The sequence below is a fragment of the Anabrus simplex genome, chromosome 2 (assembly GCF_040414725.1).
Source record: "Anabrus simplex isolate iqAnaSimp1 chromosome 2, ASM4041472v1, whole genome shotgun sequence".
Taxonomy (NCBI): domain Eukaryota; kingdom Metazoa; phylum Arthropoda; class Insecta; order Orthoptera; family Tettigoniidae; genus Anabrus; species Anabrus simplex.
Window position 1 is genome coordinate 280,888,057 of NC_090266.1, and position 27,835 is coordinate 280,915,891.

A 27,835-nucleotide genomic window follows, 5' to 3' on the forward strand; every position below is an offset into this window, starting at 1 on the left:
CAAACCATAAAAATCAACCTAAATTATCTCGTGTCCGCCACGCTTTATGACGACCCTACGCTCGTCATCTCATTGTATACCGCACAAAATCATCACATCCTAACTGCACAAGCAATATTAAGGAAGAGTCTTATTAACATTATACATGAACATTACCTAATACACCTTAATGAACATCCATATCCCATCATGGAATTATACCAAGATCACGCACCAATATTTCACACACACTGTCACACTGCAACTTACCTGTAGTAAATGATATTATTTTTGTTTCACAGCGATAAATAATACGGACACAACGCAGTAAAACGTCTCATCCACGGTAATTGACGGCATACAATATTTACCCACGTATGATCAATCGCAACCCGACAAATACAACCGAAAATCTGTTAGATCGTTCAAGTTAACACCCCCTTGTCACCTACGTGACATTGACAAAAGGACTAACGCTACTAAAGCATTCTAGGAAAGCAAAAGATAGACAAGTACAATAACTTATCTGGCTTCTTCATGGTAATTCCGCAGCGGTTTAATCATCATTTTTGTAATTCCGTCCATTCCGGCAGAGGCCTGAGTCCGCCAGGGCACTATATTGGTTTAGCACTTCATGTTGTTCATTTACATTCCCTGGTCAGATAGTGATTTAACATCTCCGGCCGCCACCTGAAACTTGTACAATATAATTAGGAATACAATTTCACACTAATTGTATCTTCACTATTCCAGTTTGATACTGGCCTGAGGAAACATATAATTCGAGGTTTGCAAATGATTTTGGCTATTATATAACTTATATCTGGGCTTATTCTTTATGTTTATCAATTACAGAACCAGATCTTTAAGCTTGCTTTAATTATCTTCCTTCATACAGTAATCAGTAAGTAAAACACGAACTCCTTCCATTATTATTTTACAATAATAATAAGTTGCTTTCCATAAGCAGAGAAATCCTATGCTAGCTATACATGTGTTTTTGACATTTGAGGAACTGAATAACAACTCTAACCTTCATCATAGAAGTTGCTAAAGGAAAACACACACTATTGTTCTTCTTCTTACTATGAAACACGTCAACACGGGCCCATTAGATGATTTGCCATATGAAGTTTCATGCTAATCCATGGCCCCCTTTACAACTTCAACTAGATATCATGTCTAGCCACATTCTTCTCAGCTGATGCTGACATTGTACTGAGCTCTTGCTTGTAGATAAAGCTGATCTTGACGTAATTTCGACATATACCACGGGGTCTTGAGTTCGATCCACCGGCTCTCATCCATTATGTCTATTCTACACTCACGAGTTGTATCGGTTCTTTTATAAATATGCGCGTAAGCCGCACATTGACACGTTACACCTTTTTCCAAGTCATTGATACACATTTCATTTCACTTATGACTTTCAATGACCGGCCGACATATTGCTACAGGTCATTGAAAGGTCATAGTATGTATGTATGTATGTATGTATGTATGTATGTATGTATGTATGTATGTATGTATGTATGCATGTATTGCACACGCCTCCTACCCTATGGGCTCCGGTGATAAATCTACAGGGTCGCTAACGGGTTAGAATCAAGTGGGCATCAAACATAAAATAACTTAGCAGCATACTGTGTAGGAAGAGACGGGTGGCATTCCTATACTAGAATGAGAACAAGTTTCTATAAGTTTAAATTAAAACAAATGAGTTTATTAAATCCTAGTGATTATGGGGAATGAAACATATATGCAAGCGATACACAGGAATTGATTCTACAGTACATTGTTGCGGATTATCTGAACAATTATTATTGAGGGATAAGACGGCGTAATGAACAATCGTAAGCCAAATATGCCATGACTTAACGTGTACGGAAACATATAACATAATTCACTGAAGCTATTCCCATATTCCTGGGCAATTAAATTATACACTCATTGCAAGCAAGTCTGAGTAACACCTATTCTACTACAAGTTGTTTTCCCGATGGAATAACTGAACATGAGATGATACAATCCGTAAAAGGATAAAATGTCTTTGGTTCGGATCGAACCTACACCTAGATACACGCTTTCGCTACACCAATGGGCAATAACTATTGTCTACGCTGAACACGAAACAATCAAGACATGGGATACAAAATTAGCACATAAGAAACACATATTTGTATACACAAAAAGCTTGTGAGATGCACATCATCTATCCCAATGCATTTGGATAGCTGTACACATGCCCAGGACAGAAGTCGAGTCCATTATGTCTCCAGGGATCCTGAAAACCTACTATCCATTTAAATATCCAACAATAATAATAAAGTAAGTATTAAATATAGATCACCGGGTCGCTTATTACTAGAGTAGATCTAAATCAGCTGTAGCAATTTATCAATCAACACGTTCGCCAGTCAGGCAAAAGAATCTTGTTAGGGTCGAGGCTCACACAAAATATACATCACACTAGTCTTGCACACAAAAAATGGATCCCGGCCAGCCACGCTCGCTACGGGCTAGGCTGGGGACATCAAATCACTCGTTAAAGGAAGAACACAATCGTCCTTTCAAAATACACATCACATTATACCATAGCGTATCGCTATTGTCATGAGGTCATTCCTCATTCAACTCCCAAATTAAAAGCCTCTACATGTGCAATTACAATCTGACAACAATATCTCACATCGTCAGTCCTGACTTCGAATCATCCTAACTTCGTAGACCACCTCTCCGCACATAATAGGGAACATGCATGATCCGGGGTTTTAATTAAAAATATGCTAATCTGATTCAAAATTTCATGCAGAATTCAAAAATGTGATCAGAATGTACAAATAATAACTCCAAACATGATAAAAATCTACGAAAATGTCACGTCACGCAAGTACGCGATCTCATTGGTCTGACGTCATCGTACAGGTTGACTGAATTAGCAGACGAAATAACACATAGTGTGCTGTGAGAAGCAGGATACACTTCGCGTATTTCTACTTTATGTTAGTGTCTGGTATGGTTAAATTCGAGGTCTATACATTGGATAATAATCTGAGTGGTATATTTTAGACTTAAAATGAATCCTGCGCAGACAGTGAGGCAGAAAACTTATAAATGGTGTAGAGTTCCGATGTGCAATAGCACATCGCATACCATACCAAACAAATTGTTTATAAATGTTCCAAAGACGCTAAAACTAGGCAGAAATGGATTTTGGCGAGCCGGAGAAATGCTGGTGATATATCGGAAAAGTCTACAGTTTATTTTTTTGAAGATTTTAACGTAAGATGAATTTGTTTGAATTTTCAAATCACTTTTCCATGTCAGCTGTTCTAGTGGTAAAACTTTAAATTTTAATGTATTATGCTTTATTTAAATGCTTCAATTACATCTTGGAATATGAAAGTAATAAACAGTGCATTAAATAATGCTGATTATTAAAGTATTCTCCAAACCTAACCTATGTTTTGGGTGATCCATGTCAAGATAATAAATCAAAGGGGTTATGAGCCATTTTGACAGCTCTAATTCTACCAATATATCTTGGCATGGGACAGTTATGTATGTCTTTATTGAAGAGCTTAATTGGTAAAGAAATTTAGGCTATATCTAAATACTCTATAATGTAACAAAGAATAGGCGTGTACATCATGAAAGGAAACAACGTGAATTTAACAAACGTATAACTACACAAAACCAATGCTTGTCTTATAAGTTAACAATGCTCAATTATAATAATTATCATAATATTAATGAAATAAATAACATAATTGCACACAGGTGAAAATAGTGATGTAGGTGTTTAAAATATTATCCTACTTAGCCAAAGTTTTAGGTTATACAAGCCAAGTCAATAAACCGAAGGGTAAAAATACTGCGCGAGTTGGCCGTGCGGTTAGGAGCGCGCAGCTGTGAGCTCGCATCCGGGAGATAGTGGGTTTTGAACCCCACTGCCGGCAGCCCTGAAGATGGTTTTGCGTGGTTTCCCATTTTCACACCAGGCAAAATGCTGAGGCTGTACCTAAGGCCACGGCCGCTTTGTTCCCATTCCTAGGCCTTTCCTGTCCCATCGTCGCCATAAGACATATATGTGACGGTGTGACGTAAAGCAAACAGAAGAAAAAAAGTAAAAGTCACAGCACCCAAAGACATTCCTGTATTGAGCGACTAAAATGTCACCAGGACACTTTTCTTTCCTGATATGCTCAGCTTGTTAAAAGCCAGATGTAATTAATGTTATTGTCTTCACGCCCCGCTAACTACTTCTACGATTTTTGGGAGACGCCGATGTGCAGGAATTTAGTCCTGCAGGAGTTCTTTTACGTGCCAGTAAATCTACCGACACGAGGCTGACGTATTTGAGCACCTTCAACTACCACCGGACTGAACCAGGATCGAACCTGCCAAGTTGGGGTCAGAAGGCCAGCACCTCAACCGTCTGAACCACTCAGCCCGACTTGTGAAAACTAGATGAAGTCATATTTATCTTTATCATGTTTAATTTTTTCCCTCCACAAAGATATTTAATTCTCTTTCATGGGCCCCGGAAGTGGGTAGGCCAGTTGTCCCAACCATAAATATTTTTTTTTGGGGGGGGGGGGTGATAGATTATAGCTCTTTAGTACTATGATCTTTCTTTCTTTCCTTCTTTCTTTCTTTCTTTCTTAATCAGTTTATCCTTCAGGGTTGGTTTTCTCTCGGACTCAGCGAGGGATTTCACCTCTACCACTTCAAGGACAGTGTTCTGGAACGTGAGACTTTGAGTATGGTGATGTAACTGATGAGGAGGGCCATTACCTCGCTCAGGCGGCCTCACCTGTTAGGCTCAACAGGGGCATTGTTGGAGGATGGGAGGATCGGAAGGGATAGACAAGGAAGAGGGAAGGAAACGGCCGTGGCCTTAGGTGCCTGGAGGAGAAGTAGGAAAATACGAAAAACCACTTCGAGGATGGCTGAGGTGGGATTCGAAACCGTTCTACTCAGTTGACCTCCCGAGGCTGAGTAGAGCCCGTTCCAGCCCTCGTACTATTTGTTTTCAACTTTCGTGGCAGAGCCGGGAATCGAAACCGGGCCTCCGGGAGTGACACACATTAACCACTACACCACAGAAGCGGACTAGTACTATAATGCTACCTATATGTTTGTTAGTGCTGAAATCCGATTTCTTACTTTACTAATGCTGAAAGCCCGAAAATGTAATGTTATTCTTTAATAGGGGAATCAGTCTAGAAGGAAATGTTGAAAGTGATGTGATATCTATCCAGGTTCGTTGGTATCCTAATACTATGGGTTACAGTACATTGCACGTATATAAAATACGCCACTTACAAACTTGCTTGTTATCCGCGAATTTCTGCGGCCACAACAGTCACATTTTTCAAGAATGATGACATCTACACATGGTAGATTGTCTGACTGTGCTGTTTTGAACGTTTCTTCTGTCATTTCGAAGTTATTCGCGATCATGAATAATAAACAATCGGCTTTTAGCAACGGCTGATGCACAACGGCTGGTAGAGCTCCATGCGGTACTGGATTGTGACGTCATAGCGCGCCGCTTACGTCAGAGGCCGTTTCACTCGCCTTGCGGAAAGGCACTATTAAATATTTTTTTAATGGTAGAAAACAAGGCAACATACCACAATGTAATACGTTTACGTACTATTTCATTGGTGTACTTTTCAAAAAAAAATTTTTTGAAAATGATGCATGTTCCCAATTTCACACACAGCTGATCCGATGGTAATCAATTAAACACGTACCTCTGAATATTAATACACCGGCTTCTAATATTAATATTGTTACAATTATTATTATTATTATGATGATTATTATTGATCCTTTCAAAATCAATCTGATCTCTATCTGGCATGCCAGCGCGATTTTCGTATCACGTACGCAGTGATCATGACAACACACTCAGTAATTACAACAACACACGCGCGAATAAAACAACACATATGGTAATTTAAAGAACACACGGTAGTTACAACAACAAAAAAGCAAAGCAAAGTCATCTCCGTACAGGCCATGAAGGCCCTGGAAGCGGTGGAAGGTAAAGGCTTCCACTAATCGTAACCTCGGCACTTGATGGGGTAGAGTGTTTAGCTCTACGCCGCCTTTTCCCCCAGGAATTAACCTGGTACTCATTTTTGGTGTAGGCTGAATGAACCTCAGGGCCATATGCACCTCCGGAAGTGGAAATCTCATTTCTTAAATTTACGACTTCCTAACGGAGATTCGAACCCATGTCCTTCCGGGTGAACCGAGTACGCCTTTACTGCCTTTACACGCGTTAATCAAACTACACACGCGGTAATTAAAACGGTACAAATAAAATGAAATAATCCCTAGCTAAGTATATCATCGGAGGGTTTTGGTTCGGTCCTCTGGGCGACTCATATAGTTGCATCTCTTCTCACATAACTTATGCTACCATAATACCACTTCACATGCATACTAACTATGCCGTCTAAATACCAGCTCATCCTACATTATCAAACCTAGAATCTATCAAACTACTCATTTTATAGAACGACTAATGAAACGTAAAAATCCCCAAATAAAATTGAAAATAAAATCCCTTTTCCCACGAATAAATGTTCCCATATTTACAATTAAAGCCACTCAGACTTGTTGGAAAAGACAGACTCTGTGCTCTGCTTCGCCAAATTTATGTTTAAATTTGAATCTCTAATATTTATAGCTACAGTATTACAAAAATAATTCCCGTATCCCAAAGTTATGCATAAGAAATAAATGGGTTACTCAGCCTTATTTCCCTTGATACACCTTCGCCAGCTCAGGTGGTCTGTCTTGGAGGTTTTAGTGCCGACCCATCACCATTGAGACGGTCGCTGGTTGCACCTGTTTACTGCTGGTTTGAATCTTCATTGTCTTTGGCGAGTGATGACTCTCCAGTTATCTAGGCACAGAATATGCACACGTTTAATCCACGTAATTACAAACTAATTCTCGTAAGTTAGTGTTCGATTGAGTGATCATAAGATCAACCTGTAATGTATAACTTGTTATTCAATGGGAAACTTGTATCCATCCCACACGTATAATATGCAGTATACTCTCTCACAGTGAATAAGTTTAGATGCTATTAATCAGCAGTTGCAGTTATGATTACTCGTTTATTTCACTGTCCATTTAATACATTCATTCGGTGCTTATGTATTTCAAGGCATGTCCCTGCACCCAGTCACGAGCTTCACAAACGGAACAAGGTTTGCCCAAAAATATGTGGACACAGTATGAATACAAGGTAGAGCTACCTTTACAGACCTCGGATGAAGTTTCAGTTCAGAATCTTAAACGGTTTCTGCAAGGAATTGGAGACAGGTGAGTCATATCCACATAATGTATTCTGCAAGTGAATAATGTACACATCATTGCTTGAAGAATTACTATTATAAACTTCTAAAATTCAGATACACATTCTACCAGTGAATTCTCATTTTCATGCTGCAGCACGTACGCTTTGTTTGCACACACTGCTGGCCACTAAAATTGCAATACCAAGAAGAACGTGATCCATTGCAACCAAATTTTTAGATAGAGTAACAATCACATAAATGTGAAGTGATTACTCTTGCAGTTCGGTGTAATGCGTGTAGAACATTAGGAAATCAGTCCTGTGTAGTCCCACCACAGACAGCAATAACCGCTGCTACACAACGCAACATTGAGAGGAAGAGACTTTCGCTGTCCGTCTGAGCTTTCTTTACCCATGCTGCTTCTATGCGTGCCCAAAGTTCATCCGCTGCAGTCGTGGTTGTTCTGTGGCAGGCCAGTCGTCTTCCGAACATGGGCCGCACGTTTTTGGTGGGCGATAGATGTGGTAAACGCTCAGGCCAAGGAAGCAATGTGTCATCCAGCAACCATCGGACGATGTGTGCCGCATGCGGTCGCACATTGACTGTTGGAACAGCGCCCCAGGCTGGCCCTGAAGATACGGGACAACATCAGGCTCCAAGGCCTCCGCAATGTAACGGTTGCTGATCAGTATACCAGCGATGCGGACTGGGTGCGGGTGGGACTAGAATCCATTGGCACCCCAGTACCAAATTCCAGGTGCCAGGTGGTATGATTTGTATACTGAACGACTTACACATGCATATGACTCTGTGCCGCCAGACAGGATGCGACAATCTTGGTGCTGCAAGCATAGGCAGAATTCGTCGGAGAAGACTGTGGCATGTCACTCAGTCCTCCAGGCCCGACTCCTCACACACCAATGCAGCCACCGGTGCCTGTGATGTGCATTCAGTGGCAGTCGCAGAAATGGGAGCCTGGATAAGATTACCCCTGAAGCAGACGGCGACGAACCATGGTTATGAACAAAGATTGAGGAGCCACATGCCTGAGATCCTGGGTAAAACTAGCTGAGGTGGCTGTATGGTCCGTAATCGCCTTACACACCCAATGTCTGTTCTCGCGCTCGTTGGTAAGAGGGGGACGTTGACATCCGGCACATTTCTCACAATTCTCCTGCGCACAAAGGTGGAAAACTCCTCGTGTCGTTGTCATATTCTTCGACGAGCCATGCTGAAACCGTCTGTCCACGGGGAAATAACATCACTACCTCTCAGTGGCTCTCTGACCTCCAATCTTCTAGCACTCGTCAGTATCACCATTGATACCCGTATCGTGTCACACGCCTGAACAAATAATCACATCATTGTCCAACCCTGCTCTACGTATTCCCCATTGTGGCATCCATAGTGCGTCCTTCTTGGTGTTGCAAATTTAATGGCCAGCGGCATTATCTCATACTAAGAACTTGAAAATATCGTGGTCTGTATCCTGAGGACATTCTGCATACATCCAGCATGTGTTGAAATAACGATGGTTTCTGTAGCGATATGACCTTTTGTAATTAACTGAGACTTACAGTACTTTGCGAATGACTCTTGTCTTCAGTAACATTCGCATGAATTATTTCAAACGTGGAATTTGTTAATATGTTAAGAAGGAAGTCATCCTCTCTAGTGTCCATTTAGTTACATATAACTTGAAAGCTGTAAAACCTGTAAAAAAAGTAACACATTATTAACAAGTACGTTATAGTGCAATATATATATATATAATTTGTGTATTCGACTGACTGAAAATCTTAAGTTGCATTAAATGTAGAATTGTCTAGGATATATATAGTAACAAGGGAAAGCTGTTTTCAAGATGTCTGATGGAGGGATTCTTACTCACCTCTCTCTCAATTTCTGGGTAGGGGTACTCACCACACTGGTCCACTCTGAGATATCTATATATTGACGTAAATGTTCCTGTAAAAAACTCATTTCTTCTCCAGTCCTGTTTCGTTTCTGGCTTGCCTTTACTTGAGGGGGGAAAAGGCAGTTTGATTCGAAAACGATTATGCCTTTATAGTTAAAAAATTACACAATTTAAAGCATAAATTCATCCTTTTAATACCTGGTTCGTAAATCTTAAACAGAATGTCCACTACCGGTACGCTTGTCTCGCCGAAGGATGTTTTCATATGTTACTAGTTAAACGAATGTAATTGCCTTTTGTAACGTTGGATATAAAAGGTATGCTTCAGCGTTTTGCACAACAGACATTTTCTTCATTGAGGGAATGCTATGACCGCCGTCAGTTGACGGGATCAGTATTCAAATCACGATCCGCTTTTCCATTCTGAGCCCATGCTCTTACACAGTACTGCCAGAAATAAAGTCGTTGACTTATAATTAGGTAGTGTACGGTCAAGTACTTACAAGGTAGATACCAATCTTCCTCAAAAAGCTTTTTAAGAGCACTTTTGCACGTACTGCGTTGCTGTCGGAACGTGAGCATACGTAGGACGGGCACAGCACTTTAGAGCACCTGTCGCTTAGTGAGAACGTGAAGAAAAAATTTCCAATCGGTCGAACACAGTTTATAATACAACAACAATGTTGAGATACAAGAGCTGAAATAAAATACGTTACTAAATACAGAACGACATGTTTGGTCCAATCAAGTGGGCGCCGTGCCGGGCGTAGTAGCTCAGACGGCAGAGCGCTGGCCTTTAATGTGTCTGATCCTGGCTCAGTTCGGTGGTATTTGAAAGCGCTCAATCTATATATATAAAATAAGAGTTTTTTTCTGTACATTGCTCAGAATTTAAAAAGGATGGTATTTCTGTATCAGTCGTGTCCACAGTAACAAGGAAATGCACTTTATAATTTTCCGTAATGTCTGTCTGTCTGTCTGTCTGTCTGTCTGTCTGTCTGTCTGTCTGTCTGTCTGTCTGTCTGTCTGTCTGTCTGTCTGTCCGTCCGTCTGTCTGTACATGCATCACTTGAAAACGGCTGAATAGAATTTAATAAAAATCGGTATGCAAAGCCGGGGAATAAGTCACGATGAGTGACTTATGGGGAGGCCTAAAATTTAATTCTCAAATATTTGTTATTGGTGGTCGTATCTTAATAAAAATCGGTAGGCAAAGACGGAGAATAAGTCTCTATAATCTGGGCTATAAATAATTGTATTCACGGCGACTGAAATGGTAGTTTAGGGGAAGGCCTAACAATTGTCAAATATTTATGTTATTAGTGGTCGTATCTTAACGAAAATCGGTAGGCGAAGTTGGGGAATAATCGCTACAATCTGGGAGAAAAATTGTAGTTTAGGGGAAGGCCTAAAATTTAATTCTGAAATATCTGTCTATGTTATTAGTGGTCCTATCTCAATGAAAATCGGTGTGCAAAGTCGAGGAATAAGTCGCTGTAATCTAGGCTGTAACTAATTGTATTCACGCTGAGTGAAATGGGAGTTTAGGGGAAGGCCTAAAATTTAGTTCTCAATAATATTTGTTTTCATTGGGCGTACTGATAAATACTCCATAACTCAAGTGATATAGTATTATATTTCCGACCATTTACGTCTTGTACATTGTCATCGTATCGGCTATGATCACAAAGATATTCTTGAATTTGGATTTTTGTTACTAAGTCCGTATCAGCGCCGAGTCACGAGAAAAATGGGTAAAGAGAATTTAATGAAAATCGGTATGTAAAGTCGGAGGATAAGAAACTGCAGTCTACGCTATAAATAATTGTATAAGACACCCTAATATCACTGAGTCAAAAGAAAACTACATATGAAGGCCTACAATATAGAAAGCTCATAAAATTGATCAACAGTAACATTACATTGACCATTGTTTGTTGTGATGTGTTTGTATCTTCTGTTGCCACCCTTCTCCGATAGATAGGATTACTGGTGCGTACCGAGTATATATTTAATTTGCCTTACGTCGCACCGACACAGATAGGTCCTTTTTAGGATTTGTTTTACGTCGCACCGACACAGATAGGTCTTACAGTGACGAAGGGATAGGAAAGGGCTAGGAGTGTGAAGAAAGCGGCCTTGGCCTTAATTAAGGTACAGCTCCAGCATTTGCCTGGTGTGAAAATGGGAAACTATGGAATACCATCTTCAAGGCTGCCGACAGTAGGGTTCGAATCCACTATCTGTCGGATGCAAGCTCACAGCTGCGCGCCCCTAATCACACAGCCAACTCGCCCGGTCGTACCGAGTGTATCAGCTTGCCTGAATATTGGCCGGAAGTAGCTGGGGAGTTAGATAACTTTCTTCTTTAGCATGCCATTCCTCTGGTTCATAAATTTTCTGATACTACTGGTACGTAACACTCTGGTTCATCACAGCATTCGATCTCTACTCTGAGGCAGTGATTGGAATGAGCAGTGTGCATATTTAACGGAATTATAGTAAAGGAGTACTCACGGCTGTCTGCGGTCTGGTCATTCCAGCTCTGGAACTTTGGACTGTTAGACCGGCAGCGTAGTACTGTTCGCTAAAAATGAGAAAATGTGCGGTTTTTCATTTAATCGATTATTTTATATGATAACATTGCTTTTAATCGCTTCATACCTACTGACGTTTTTGTAATGACCTATGTTGACTTCAGTTAGGAAAATCAGAAAGTCAGTTTTTCCAAGAGTCCCGTAGCGAAGCACGGGTACATCAGCTAGTTTAAATTTAAATGAAGTGGACATCCCCAAATTTCTTTTATGTATAACAGGGGTGACAACCTGTACGATGGATCCCTAAAAGAAATAATTTTGTGGTTGATGGGAATATACAAAAATAAATCTTAAAGAGAAAAAGACGAGAATTAATGTATTTTACGTATTGTCCATGTGGAAGTGCCACATCTGCTAAATGTGAAGAAGTGAGAAAAATCAATAGACGGGAAAGAGATAGGTAAAACTGAAAATGAACTTGAACTTTACACACTTGCTAAAATATTAAATAGAGAAGAGAACAAACCAGAAAGGACAGCAATATTATATAAGTTCATCAGAGGAATATGAAAAGAATCTGAAGAAGATGAAAACAGAGAAAATTACATGATGTTAATGAAGAGGTATCCTGGATTAGATAATTATAGTCCAGAAAGAAAGCTAAGGTTGTCCAACTTTCAAAGATGTGTCTAAATAACGTTAATGGAATAGGCACTGTATCAGTAAAGTATAGTTTAATCATGTTTGTGGTGGTCTATTAACTGGAATATTTTTAGTATTTTCTAATACTAACAAACTAGTTGCATGTGATTGCGATGATTGCAATGGGCGGAAGCTCTCTCCCCCATTTGGCGATCATGCCTGACTGGGGGGACGGGGATTCTGTTCATTCTGTCTTCGTTCATTCGTATTTAGAATACATATATTTTAAACATTTCTCTAATTGGAATATTTTTAGCATTTTGTAGTACTAATAAAATTAACTCCATGTAATAGTTATGATTACAACAAACGAATCGCTCTCTCCCAAGTTACTGGTCACCCGTGTCTGCGGGAGAAGAGTATTCATTCATTCATTCATACAGTCAATCATTCATCCATTCATTTATACATACATACATACATACATACATACATTTATTCACTAACAGTCTTCGTTTCCGAAAAAACGATAGTATTGGTTAAAAAGTCCATAATTTTGGAGACTCGTTACGGTTCTTTTATATTCGGAGGCTGGCAACCCTGGAGTTTAATAACGTCATTTCTGTCAGCTCTTATGTATGACGTAACATTTTGTTTATACCAAAAATTGTGTTCGAACGACTGGAAAGTATGTATTCGTCACATACTCACTGTTGACAAGGCGACACTGAAAAGCATGGCTTGTAATGAGTCAGCCTGTCATTTATGCAGAAGAGTGGTGTGGGTTCAGAAACTCATAAGCGCACGTTCAAAGAGGTTGACTTGTAACCTATTACTTCCTACGTATCCGCTCTCTAGTTCCAGCTACAATACCGAGTGCTCCCATAAAACTCCAAGCCTGTTTGTTACATTCCTTGAGTTTCGTGGAACTTCACAAAGCATTATTACAAGATCCAATGTGTGCTGTATCAAGTACACTGATCGAATACTTGTGGTAAGTCCATCAATAAATGAAGATAGTTAAAGTTATTTTTCACTGAAATGAATAATTGATCTGATTATAATGTTATTTAAAATAAATGCTTTCCACACATGATTTTATTAGTACAGGAAATTCCATCAAGAGTCTGAAATGCAAGAAAATCCCAAAAATGTGTAGATATCTTGGTATATTTCGGTATATATATGCACAATATGCATACATATACATACAACCCTTACGTTTTTATAGGATGTGATGGTCAAGTAATATCGTTTCACAGAGGCGGCCGTAGTTCGGATCATGAGTAATGCATGAGTGATACTTGAAATGAAAATTGACGTCACTGTGGCTCGGATTCAACGCAGGACTCTAGTCTCGAGGCTATGTATGATCACTTAATTAACGGTTATGTTGTATTTACTTGTCGTTTGTGGTATATGTCTTTCAGAGTTGTCTGCAAATCTCTGTACATGAATTAAACACAGCCCTGAAGATGGTTTTCCGTGGTATCCCATATTCACACAGGCAAATGCTGGGGCTGTACATTAATTAAGGCCACGGCCACTTCCTTCCAACTCCTAGGCCTTTCCTATCCCATCGTCGCCATAAGACCTATCTGTGTCGATGCGACGTAAAGCCACTAGCAAAAAAATTCCCAAAAAGTGCACCCAATGGGTGGCCTTACAGTCTTCAACCAGCACAGCTGGAGTCCCTTAAGTGCGGTCAGTATCCAGTATTCGGGAGATAGTGGGTTTGAACCCCACTGTCGGCAGCCCTGAAGATGGCTTTCCGTGGTTTCCCATTTTCACACCAGGCAAATGCTTGCGCTGTACCTTAATTAAGGCCACGGTCGCTTCCTTCCCACTCCTAGCCCTTTCCTATCCCATCGTTGCCATAATACATATATGTGTCGGTGCGACGTAACGCAACTTGCAGGAATCATGTCGAATGGGACTCTCTCTTAAATATCTGCTCCGCTATACCAAGGAAGGGAATGAGTTCTTGTCACGAGTGGTCGCTGGAGACGAGACATGGTGTCATCACTTCGAACCCGAGTAAAAACGACGAAGTCTCCAGTGGAAGCATGCAGGGTCACCGCCACCCAAAAAATCCAAGGCCGGGAAAGGTTATGCTCAACTTCTTCTTTGACCAAAGGGTCCCCTTCTTATGGACTTCCTGCAGCATGGGACAGCGGTGAATGCGTAGCGATACTCACACAATTTGACTGCCCTTCGCAAAGCGATCAAAAAGAAACGAACAAGACAACTCACCCGCGGGTTCATTTTGCTCCATGAGAATGCAAGGACCCATACAACAAACTCAGTCAAGGATCTCTTGCAGACATTCAAACAGGAGGTCCTCAGTCACCCTCCAAGCAGTAAGGACCTGTCTCCTTGTGATTATGCCATTTTTGTTGAGCTGAAAAAGGTTCTGAGAGGCAAACAATTCACCTCGGACGACGACGTCAAGCAGTACATTCGGAGCTGGTTCACAACGAAGCCCCAGGTATTTCACTAGACGGCCATTCACCGCCTTGTGTCGCGGTGGGACAAAATGCCTCAACAGAGCTGGGCAATACTTTTCAAATAACGGTGTAGATTTTCATTTCATAACCTCCAGTTCGTTTCTTTTTAATAGGTCCTCATATTTAAATTAATATAAATATTATTTTATTGCACTGAAAGTTTTTAATGTATTTAATCTTTATTTATCATCTGTCAATAATCCGGAGTATAGTATAGTATTTTTAAATCCAATGAAACTGTTAGGCTTTATTTTGTTATGAGTCAATGTTAAAATTATTTAGTATTTTTCTTTAAATTCTTCCTTCATTTAACATTAAATTGTTTTGACGTTAACCGGTGGGAGTTAATCTGGTCATTGATATGTTCCCCTACTGAGCATCCTTTATCTTTCACCTCTTTATTTTCTTGATGTTGGGTTAATTTTTGTCCCTAGCTTGCATGATATCGTTTTACGACTTTCACATTTGTCTTTGATGACGCTGTTGAAGAAAATGTTAATTATTTGGGCCTGCCTCAGTAGTTTGTACAAATTCATCCAGTTGTTAAAAGCATATGGACAAATTAAACATCATTCCCAAGGAAATGTGAGAAATTAGGAGCAAAGGTGGCAACACAATACCACAGAACATTAAATAGAACGAACTTTCTCTCTCCAAACCGCAAGACATAGCTAACTGGTTTAACAGTAAATTCATAAAAACTTCTCTTCGTCTCACACCACTGAAAGTACTGTATGTTCCTCCCCTAGCCAGACTATATTCCTGAGAATAGGAAGTACGACACAGCTTTAGGTGAACGACCCCCCCCCCCCCAACCACCCTGCTGTGACAGGCCCAGACAAGATGCCAGTTCGGATTCTCCAGTAGTGTGCAGCAGTGTTGGCTACTGAATGCATGATTCGAAGCAGTGTATCGATTCATTCAAGTGTCCGAGTGAATCGATTCACAGGAACGGCGAGCTCGCGGCACACGATTCAGCTTACTCCCAGCGGACAGTGCTGAGTGGCGCACTCGCTGGACGTTGACGGGGAGCCGAGCTTCCGCTTGAGCGGGACAGTGAATCATGGCACATCGAAACAATCGTGAACGAGCACGGCTCAGTGAGACACAAGATACACACGGCTCCTTATCGGCACACTGGACACTGGCGGAGAGCTGAGCTTCCGCTGTAGCGAGACATACAGTGACCCATGGTACACTGAAAGAATCGTATGCTATAATGGACTCTCGAGCTCAGCTCATTTGAAAATAATACCCACTTGCATTCACCGTCCTCTTCTTACAGGGAGGTTTAAATAGTAGATGGATTTATTTGCAGTGTTGAAAAGGTAGTCAAAACATAATTCTGAAGTAGCTAGTAAGTACTCGTAGGTAGGCTATTAGGTTATACAATTTATTAGTTTAATGAATCTTAGTATTATAACTTAGTTGGCATTTGACAATTAAACTCGACTCTAGCCTGCCCTATGAATATGAGTCATGCTCATGAGCACTCAAAAGTACCTGTTTTATACTGGGAAGAGCGGCTCATGTGAAATTTGTGCTGGACAAAGCGGAGGCGGGACAGGTTTTTCTCCGGGTACTCCGGTTTTCCCCGTCATCTTTCATTCCAGCAACACTTTCCATTCTCATTTCATAGCATCTATCAGTCATTAATAAATCACTTTGGGAGTGGCGACCCCATCGTACTAACAGCCTATATCTGCTTCATTCATTACATCCCTGACCCGGTCAATGACTGAAAAACAGGTTGTAGGTTTTCATTTTCATGTTGAATCAGAAAACCAGCCTATACAAAATATGACGATTTAAAAAAATCCTCAGCTGATAGAACAATACATACTTTCAAAAATGACTGAGCGAGTTGGACGTGCAATTAGTATCGCATATCTATGCGCTTGCATTCGGGGGATGGTGGATTGGAAACCCACCGTCGGCATCCGTTAAGATGGTTTTGTGTAGTTTCCCCATTTTCACACCAGAAAATGCTGGGACTGTACCTTAATTAAGGCCATGGCTGCTACCGTCCTGCGTCGCCGGAAACCTTCGATGTATTAGAGTGACTAGCATTTTTTTTCTAAGAAAGGAGTTCATAGTATGAAGACAAGATGGCAGCTGCGAGCACTGAACGCTGTTGCTGCTGTCTCACCAGTACATACTACACAGATGCAGTAAAAGCGGTGACTAATGTGCCGTGAATCAGATCACTGTATCGACTGAGTAACGTGAACGGAATGAAATGAATCGATTCAGTAAAATGAATCGAATATCCCATCACTAGTGTGCAGACGCTCTGACTCCCTCATTCAGTGCCCTGCACAACTTGTCCATTATCACCGGGACTCTGCCGCAGATACGGAAACATGCTAACATAATTCCTGTTTCCGAAGATGGAGACAAAGAAGTCATAGACAACTAGACAACTACCATCCTATTTCACTAATGTCTGGCATCTGTAAATATATGGACAAAAGCTAACGTCCCCAAAGTAGATTGCGTGGCTCTGGACTTCAAAAAGGCTTTTGACCAGTTCATCATCAAGAGACTTTTATTAAAACGAAGCAAATAAGGCATCGAAGGCACACTGATGCTTCGCTGAAGTCATTACTTGTGGGTCGTACGTAGTGTGTCGTGTTCGGCGGAGCCAAGTCGCCGAACATAGCGGTAACCTCGGGAATGTCCGGCTCCATGGCTAAATGGTGAGCGTGCTGGCCTTTGGCCACAGGGGTCCCGGGTTCGATTCCCGGCAAGGTCGGGAATTTTAACCATAATTGGTTAATTTCGCTGGCACGGGGGCTGGGTGTATGTGTCGTCTTCATAATCATTTCATGCTCATCACGACGCGCAGGTCGCTTACGGGAGTCAAATCAAAAGACCTGCATCTGGCGAGCCGAACTTGTCCTCGGACACTCCCGGCACTAAAAGTCATACGCCATTTCATTTCATTTACCTCGGGAATACCACAGAGGACGGTGATTGGGCCAGTGTTGTATATGACTTTTGATATTCCAGATTATGTGACGTCCATTATGGCGCAGTACGCAGGCGACTCCATAATTTACAGGGCCATAAGAAAAAACGAAGTGGACAGAACACTACAGGCAGATCTGGATAGTGTGGCAGCATGGTGTGATATAAATAAGATGAATCTGAATGTGAACTAATATAAATTTATAAATATGGTCAGAAATCCTTCTACACATAGCCTCCCGCTGTGTAGGAAAATTACCCCTGTGTGCAATTCATTGCAAATGTGGGGAATACAGATCTATAGCACTTTGAAGTGAAATGTACACGTTGAGGAAGCTAGGTGTAAAGTCTTTAGGATACTAGGATTCATCCGACGTAGTCTTCAAGGGTCTAGAAGCCATGCAATCCGAGCGGTGCATATTACCATAATACGACCCGTTCTATTATACGGCCTCCCTACCTGACATCCCACCAGTGAGGAGAACATGAGAAATTTGAATCCGAAGATAACACCGAAAAAAGATGTGAAGTAGGAAGTGAAGAGATAGTGAATATTAGAACAGTATCAACTTGATTCGGGTGATTCAGCGATGAATGTAATAGCTTTGAAGACAAACCTCGCTCAGGGCGACCTTCAGTTATAGAACATGAGGTTCCGGGCACCATCCTCGAAGAATAGCACCTATGAATTGCGGCAAGACTTGGTATTTCCAAAACCACAGTTACAACACATAGACTACATCCATCAACTCGGGAAGCGTATAAACGTCCAAAAGTATATCATTTGAACTGATCGCAGCTCAGATCCAGTGACGAGTTGGTATCTGCAACATGTCTTTAACAAAACAGTTCTGGAAACGTATTGTGACATGCAATAAAATGTTTGTTTTTTGTAAACCAGCTGAAAATCCATTGGTTATCTGATAGGAAAGAAACTTAGTGAGTAGTTCTTCACGGTTATTTTGTGTTAAAGGTAAAGTACTCTATACAGTAATATAACACTATTCCAGCTCAGCTCTAGATTGAATCAAATAATTGCTATTTCATCTAGCATACGGTCAAGTAGTTGAGTCTTCTGGCCAGTTTTAGCTCTGTTCCATGACATCTTGTCTTCCAGGAAGACTGTTTGATCGTCTCGAAGAACGTCTATGCAGATGTTTTCACGTCCAAAATCCAAGGATTGGTATTTCCAACGAATTTGGGTACTTCTGAAAAATGGATTAATGTAATCAAAAACGATGACATTTATAATTCTTATGAATGTTAGTAACTTTGTCAGGTTGTTACTTGTACAAATACAATGCTAGTTATAGGAAAAGGCAAATCAGTTAACCTAATATGCTGATATCGTGATCGGGCCTAATATTTGAAAATATGTTATGACGTGGCGGCCCCGACGTAATCCTCTTCGGTACTTCCTGGAAGGGGCTAGTGAGTCAACTGGGAGCTCCCAGTCTGAGAGCATGACCGGTCCTTTCGTGTATTGTTCTCCACGTCTGGTTTCCCCGCGCGCTTTCTGGAAGGTGCAACGAAAATGTTCCGTCTCTAGCCGATCCCTCGGTATTCAAGTAAACCATCATCGAGATATAAATTAAAGGCCACTGTGGACGGACGTTGGTTAGTGTTGGAGGGTCAAGTGTGCTGTGGGTGTTCCACCAGTGAGAGCTCAAGTTTGTTAGTCGAACTAGGGTAACAGTAGTGTTGGCTGTCCCATCTGTGTCGGTGTATCCGAGCGGAGTGCGGTGTGTTTACTGCCTTAGAGTGCTGTGTAGTGAGCGATTGGAGCTTGACGGCAGAAGTGCTGGTTGCCATCTGTGCCCGGCCGAAGTCAGAGTACCGTCGTGCGCTGAGGATAGTCCTGGCTTGGACTACTGTGTGTGTATTACCGTGGATTGAGGACCGCCGTGGAGCAACTATCGTGAGTGTATTTGGAACATTGTTAATGGTCGTTGTTGTGAGGAGTACTGTATTGTCCTGCTGGTTAGCACCGTTGAACTGTTGTTGTTTGGTTGTCAGTGTTATGTAATTCGCTATATTTGACTTGTGAATTACTGGATTGTCCCTGGAGTCGAACCAAGGAACTTTCATCATGTACAATGGGCGTCAGCAGCCCTGTGTTCAAGCCTCTATATGCAGCTGTGTGTGTGAAGGGACTTAGCTTGTAGGGTCGGAAGTAAAAGGCCTCATTTAGGTAAAGACTGTCCAATTGGTGTCCTGATGTGAGAGACATTTAAATAGGCAGCAATTAGTAAGTGAGGTCATTCATGGTTGCATAGAATTGTATGTGCATATATGTGTGTGTGCATTTATTAGGTCATCCTGAAATAAATCAGAGTGATAAAATAAACAGTGTTTTATTCGTAATTTCCAAACCCCTGCTCACTGACGTTTGGCTATGTATTCAGGTAACACCCGTTGTGATTAGCAGAAAGTGAATATTGAACTGTAGTGATGCGACTCCACTCTCAACTGTGTCACATCCATAACCGTAACGACGCGTGATATTCATACTTAGAGGAATAATTTTAGGAAAGGAAGAAAAATTAAATATGACAAGTAACAAATGAAATGAGACTACGATTAAGGAACAAGTTCTTATTCGCACAAAGTTTGGATCAACAAATAGCAAACCACCGATCGACTGCCTATGCCTGTTGCGTATATCCATGTGCTGCTTCACTTAAAATCGCATATGGACAGCGGTCTAGTCGAAAACAGAATTACTTGGCGAGTTGGCAGTGAGATTAGGGGCGCGCGGCTATGAGCTTGCATCCGGAAGATAGTGGGTTCGAACCCCACTGTCGGCAGCCCTGAAGAGGGTTTTCCGTGGTTTCCCATTTTCACACCAGGCAAATGCTGGGGCTGTAACTTAACTAAGGCCACGGCAGCTTCCTTCCAACACCTAGACCTTTCCTATCCCATCGTCGCCATAAGACCTATCTGTGTCGGTGCGACGTAAAGCCACTAGTAAAGAAACAGAATTACTAACTTGTAGACAGCGAATACGCCCCAGTTCATCCCATTTGTTAAAACTAATTTGGGAAGTTCTCCACCGACTTACAAAGAAACATTACTGACAATTTCACCTCAGTCACACAAATTGGCCACGATTTAGTTCACAACTCTTCGTGAAGTCCATTACAGATAGAGTATTCAACATTCCCTTTGGTAAGGAGCATCAAGGACTCGACACTACACTTCAAGATTTATTGGCTTCAAGAAAACTGCTTAACTAGGTTCCCAGATAATACTCTGTATTTTAATTTTATGACATGATGATTCTACCTCCGTTTATTGCTTACTCTGTTTCAGTATAGAAAGTGCCATTGTCTACAACGAGGGAATCGACCTATATAAGGATGAGTTCCCGGAACTAGTCCTGGATGAAAAGGATACTCTATTACCTGAGACGATTTCATACGAAGAGTATACACGGTTTATAGACATGCAGCACTGCAAAAGTAAAGTCATCTCTTCAGTTGCCTGGCATCCAACGTTATCAGGTAATATATTTGAAGTACACTACTGACCAAAAGTTAAGCATAATCACTAAACGAGGTCGTACTGCCTGGTAGGAAGGTAAGACGGATTGCTGAACAAACGGAAGCTGACTCACACACCATACGTCACACAACTTGTCCAAAAAACAGCGTCAGAAGGGTTCTGATAGCTAAGGTACGCCTTTGATAACAACTAACAAAACTTGGCAATGTCTTCCACAACAAAATATGCTGTTAATAGGGTGTATGGTCACCCCTAACGGCCACACATACTTCGCAGCGACGTGGCATGCTCTCCATCAGATGGTCCAAGAGCACTTGTGGCATTCGATCCCATTCCTCCGAAAGGGCAATGCGAAGGTCTTGGAGGGTCCTTGGTAGAGGCCGACGGGATGCAATTCGCCTCCCCAATGCATCCCAGGCATGTTCTATAGGATTTAGATCAGCAGACATCGCTGGCCAGTCCATGCGATGAATGTCTTCCCCAGCCTGAAATACATCCATCAGAGCAGCGCGGTGTGGTCGGGCATTATCATCTATTAAGAAGAAGTCTTGACCAATCGCACCTCTGAAGAGTCGAACATGTGGTCTCAGTACCTCATCCCTGTATCTCCGAGCGTTAACGGTGTTCCTCGGACCTCCCATGATGATGTGCAGGTCCGTACGGCCATTCAACATGATGCACATGACAATGACCATGACGCCATCACCACCATACTGGTACGGTTCCACGATGTTCCTGTGGTTGTATCGGCTAGCCGGTTCTCTCCAGATTATTGTGCGATGGAAATCGTTCTGCAAACTGAAGCGGGATTCATATGTGAAGAGCACATGCCTCCATTCATTCATAGTCCAGTTTCGATGTTGACGGCTCCACCGTAAACGGGCCCGTCTCTGTGCTGAAGTGAACGGGACGCACACGGCTAGATGTCAGGCAAACAGCCCTGCTGTTCTGAGCCTCCGGTACACAGTTTGCTGGGAAATGGCAACCCCTGAGACGGCTGCAAGCTCCGCCGACAATTGTTTTGCAGGTGCACTCCGATTTCGTCGGACGGTTAAGGCCAGATATCGGTCCTACTGTGGGATGGTTACTCTTGGTCGACCTGGTACTGGCCTACGACTAACATCTCCTGTGTCTCGAAATCGTCTACAAAGCCTGGAAATGACACTTTGTGGCACATTCAAGGATAAGGCGACTTCGGCCTGTGTCTGGCCTGCTTCCAGGCGGCCGAGTATTCTACCCTGCAAAACGGGGTCTAAATGTTGTCACGTTCACCACGAGGCTACACTCCGCACACTATAACAGGGCAAACACGACTGATGGAATATGGAGCGAAGGCACTGGCTGTGTTTACCTTGCGGTTACGCCGCTAGTCAAAGCAGGGAACACTCCTTCCCTATACAGAGCGAACACGTAAGGTTGGTAGGTGTATATGTCGTGCGATTCGCGGTCTATTTCCTGTTGCCCTGCTTACTTGTAACTCATGCATAACTTTTGGACACTAGTGCATATAACAATGAACTCTATGCAGATTATCACAGTCCTCAGGAAAATTATGAAATGATATTATATCTCTTATAACACGATGGGGCAGGAACACGATCTGAATTGAAAACACCGAGGAATTGAAAGCATTTAACGCGTTGCAAAGCAAGCCTTTTTATTACACTCCTTTAAAATGAAGACAACTATTCCACTGAGTGTTATAGAACTCCTTTGTAACGTGTAGACCTTTCTCACAATTGAGACTGTTTGAATCAGTGCTTAACTGTGTTATTCCTTGATTTAAGGTCCCGACTCGCTTTATGAGCCATCAGAGCCATGAACATGTTCTACAACACTAGTAAAAAAGGAGGAAGGTGCACTGAAATCAAGTAAATTATGAATATAAAACATAATTTAAGAAGTGCGAATTTGGCAAGCATAGGGAGACAGATCAAAAATTACTCATTATTACCCAAAATGAAGAAGATTTGTGAATGCTGTAGTCGTAAGTTAAACTGTGTTATGAAATTTAATACCGTATGTTTTATTGTACATACAGTGCTTCAATTTTTCATTTTAATATCAGGCTTCATAAATATATACAATCTAAAATAAGCATTATTAACTTTTAATTTATATTATTTCACTTCACTTCACTCAACTGATAGCATAAATCTAGTTTACAACGACGCTTATCATAACGAAACAATGTATTAGGTCCCTTGGTTGTCTTTATAAACAAGTTCTACTGTAAAGGCATTCGATAATGTTAATTGGACCAAGCCATTTGAGATCGGGATTAGATGCCGAGATAGAAGAATTTTTTACACTCAGTACAATAATCGGTCTGCATGGACAAGAAACGAAGGCTTTGAAAAGACAGTAGCAATCCATAAAGGAGTGATGAAAACTGCAGTTTGTCCCCTCTTCTTTTCAATGTTTACGTAGAATAGACGATATAAAGTAAATGAAATAAGTATTTGGAAAAGGAATCACAATCTAATTAGAGGAAATAAAGACTCTGAGATTTGCCGAAGATATTGTAATCTATTTGAGTCTGCAAAAGACCTGGAGAAATTGCTGAACGGGTTGAACAGAGTCTTGTAGAAGGAGTACAAGATGAAAATAAATAAATCCAAAACAAATGTAGTGGAGTGCAGTCGAATGAAGTCTGGTTATACAGGAACTATTAGATTAGGAAGTGAAGTCTTAAAGGAAGTAGATGAATATTGTTACTTGGATAGAAGAATAACCAATGATGGCAGAAAAAGGAGGACATGAAACGCAGACTAGCAAAATCAAGGAGGACCTTTATTAAGAAAGGAAATTGGCTCACTTCGAACGTTGATACCGGAATTAGAAAAACGTTTTCGAAGTCTTTCGACTGGAGCGTGGCATTGTATGGAAGTGAACGTGAACAACAATGAGCTCAGAAAGAGAATAGAAGCTTTTGAAATGTGATGTTACAGAAGAATGCTGAAGGTGAGATGGGTAGATCGAATCATAGATGAAGCGATACTGAATCGAATCGGTGAAGCAAGAACGATTTGGTGAAATTTTACCAGAAGAGACAGAATGATAGGGCACACCTTAGGACAGCCAGGTCTTGTTCGGTTAGATCTTTAGGGAAGTATAGGCGGTAAAAACGGCAGGGGTAGACTAAGGTATGAATATGACAAACAGTTTAGAGTACATGTAGGATGTGGTATTTACGTAGAAATGAAAAATTATCACAAGGTAGGGAGGCATGGAGAGGTGCAACAAACCAGTCTATGGACTGATGACCCAAACAACAACTGTATCTTTAATACACGTGGCTGAAAACCAAATATGCTCCTAGCCCTGTTTGGATAAACTGGCGAATGACGCGCTTTTTTCTTTTTTTTTTTTTTTTGCTAGTTGCTTTACGTCGCACCGACACAGATAGGTCTTATGGCGACGATGGGACAGGAAAGGGCTAGGAGTGGGAAGGAAGCGGCCGTGGCCTTAATTAAGGTACAGCCCCAGCATTTTCCTGGTGTGAAAATGGGAAACCACGGAAAACCATTTTCAGGGCTGCCGACAGTGGGGTTCGAACCTACTATCTCCCGAATACTGGATACTGGCCGCACTTAAGCGACAACAGCTATCGAGCTCAGTGGCGAATGATGAACCAAAAATGTTTATGTATAAAAATTTTAAAAAATGTTTACCTATCACGTGACTGCTGTAACTTAGTCCATAACTGAACAGTAATGCATGAAATATGTTTTGTTACAGGTATCGTAGCAATTTCTTACACACCAAATACCCGTTACACTGCCCATCGGGATTGGGACATTTACGAAAATGAACCAGTCGATGACAACATTACGAATGCCGTCTATGACAAAAACTACGTACTTGTTTGGTGCCTCGCCAACAGATTTAAGCCCAAGGTAAGATTATCTGACAAGACAGACTAGAAATTACTCCTTATTATTCCTAAATGAAGAAGATTGGTGAGTATTGTAATCAATAGTTTAACTGTGTGATATAAAATTCTTTTATGAAATTTATTACTCCATTTTATATTCTGCGTACAGTACTTCAATTCTTGACCTTAATATGTGGCTTAAAAGTAGTTATGTACAATCTCAAATAATCATAATGAACTTTTCGCCTATATACTTTCACTCCACTGCACTCGACTGACAGCATAAACACGTGAATTCTGTCCACTAATTATTTCTTGTTGCAGCTCTTCTTGGAAAGTCCGCATGAAGTTCACATCCTTAAATTCTGTCCGTTTAGAGAGAACATGTTGGTTGGAGGACTGGACACAGGGCAGATAGTGATCTGGGATATTACCGACAAATTACAACAGGTTGAACGTGAAGCGTTCATCAAGGCACAGAGAAAGGAGCATTACCAAAATTCAGTGGTAAGACGTTCACCATCTGTCATGACTATTTCATTTTTTTCTCAATGGAATCTTCTCTCAGTAACCGACTAAACATAGTGCATGGTGAGCAGTTCCTATAGAACCTCCTAGTGCTCGTAGAACGGTCAGAGTAGATAGTCCTATGTCTCTCACGATCGTTCATTACACATTGTAAGTTGTACCATTGTTTCTCAGCCGGTATTACGCGTACCCCTGGGGGACTTGAAAAAGACTGTTATAGGTGGGCTACAATTCAGGCGTTGACATGGGAAATGTCGTAGGCCTAAGTAAAAAGAATCGAAATTTAGCTTTAACATGCAGAACGCCGTAAACGATCATGGCAAAGACATGGAAGAGGTAGCAAGTCAACTGGTACAGTAGGATAGTTTCTACGATTGGCGCAAGACGGAACCTGTGTTAGGTCCACGAGGTTTGACATGAAGAAGGTAGTAAGTCATACTGTGCCTCTGCTAGAATTAGGTACAACTTCTGCCATTTGTTGAAAGTCAACTGCGTGTAAACCTTATTTATAGCTATTATAGTTCATCATAGTGATAATTCATTTGGCAGAATGCCTCCGAAACCTATTCCATTCAAAATAGTAAGTCGCTCTTGCCAGCATCCTGAAATGACGTTCATACTGCTCTTTGTTTTCATAAATAGGCACTTCGTGTGGCCACCAGTGGTTCCAGAAGAAGATGCGGGAGTAATCAGAGCGGCTAAACATTTTCGACCATTTCATGCAATCATGATGCCGCCTGGGGATTTTCGTGACATCGCTACGGAATGCAAGAGATATTGAAATACTCAACGCCTTAATATCAACACTGTGAGCTGGATAAGGATTTCAAGGGCCGACCTTCCCTCAGTCTAGACAATGCAATCATTCAACGAGTTAGAACCGTGGAAGGAACACAATATCACACGATCAACTACATACAGACCTTACAACCACTTGGAAGGGGACTAACGTATTTTCGTGAAATTTCCGCTTGAAACATACACGTCAGCTGACAAAAACTTATTTTTCACAACGTGTTTTATAACACAATTTGCGCCTGAATCACAATTAGCATAAAGTTGTGTGTTAAACTGATAAATAGATTACTCCTTGGTTTTACATTATTTATTTTCAGTAACATCTGCTTCAGAATGTTGTTTCTTCTCGTGTAAAGTTCCCCATGGCAATGCCTCAATTGTTTCGCCTTTGATATTGCTAATGACATAAGTTTAGAATGCGATAAAAATTATTCAAAAATTACTTTGTACTGTCCATGTACGATAAATTACTGGAGTGCACTTTTTAACGATCCCTAATTAAAAGTTCAATATTTTAAATCATATGTAAATGCATTATGAAAACAAATTCAGTGAGTTTACTTTAAGATTCGTTACTCCCACTTGAGGAATGTTCATCTACACTTCACCGATTAATAAGTTCGTGCCGCCAACACAAGTTATTTTACTTACCCTGCCACCCCAGAGGATTTTCACAATCAAATACAGTATAAGAATGTGCGCGAAAGACACATAGTTACACTTACAGCTGACAAGGAAACAGAACCTAAAATTAAATTTAAAAATCCGTTATATTACACATACAGCATTAATTTGACTGGTGTTCATTACTGTTGCGGGTTTAATAAACGGGCTGTGAGAAATTAGGTCATCTAATAAATGAGTTTACAAAATTGATCTTTTTATAGTGAAAAACCCGAAGGTAATGGGCGTGATTTGAATAACAATGTGCCGTGGTGAAAAGTAGCAGTTCGAATGTTCAGAATATTCGTATTTATTACGACAGCTATCTTGCTTTTTTTATTTCACAACTAATAGCAGTACACATCCACGTGCAGTGTGTGTTATTTGCAGCGAATTTTTGTCCAATAAATCGTATATGAAGCCTTCACTTCTGAGAAGACATTTCTACAAGAAACATTCTGAAATTAACGACAAGCCCGTAAATAGTTTTCAAGGAACCGAAAAACTCTTAAAAGTGAATCATACATGATGAAATTATACACATCAATTTCTAGTATGCCACTAGAAGCTTCTAATGAAGTTGCTCG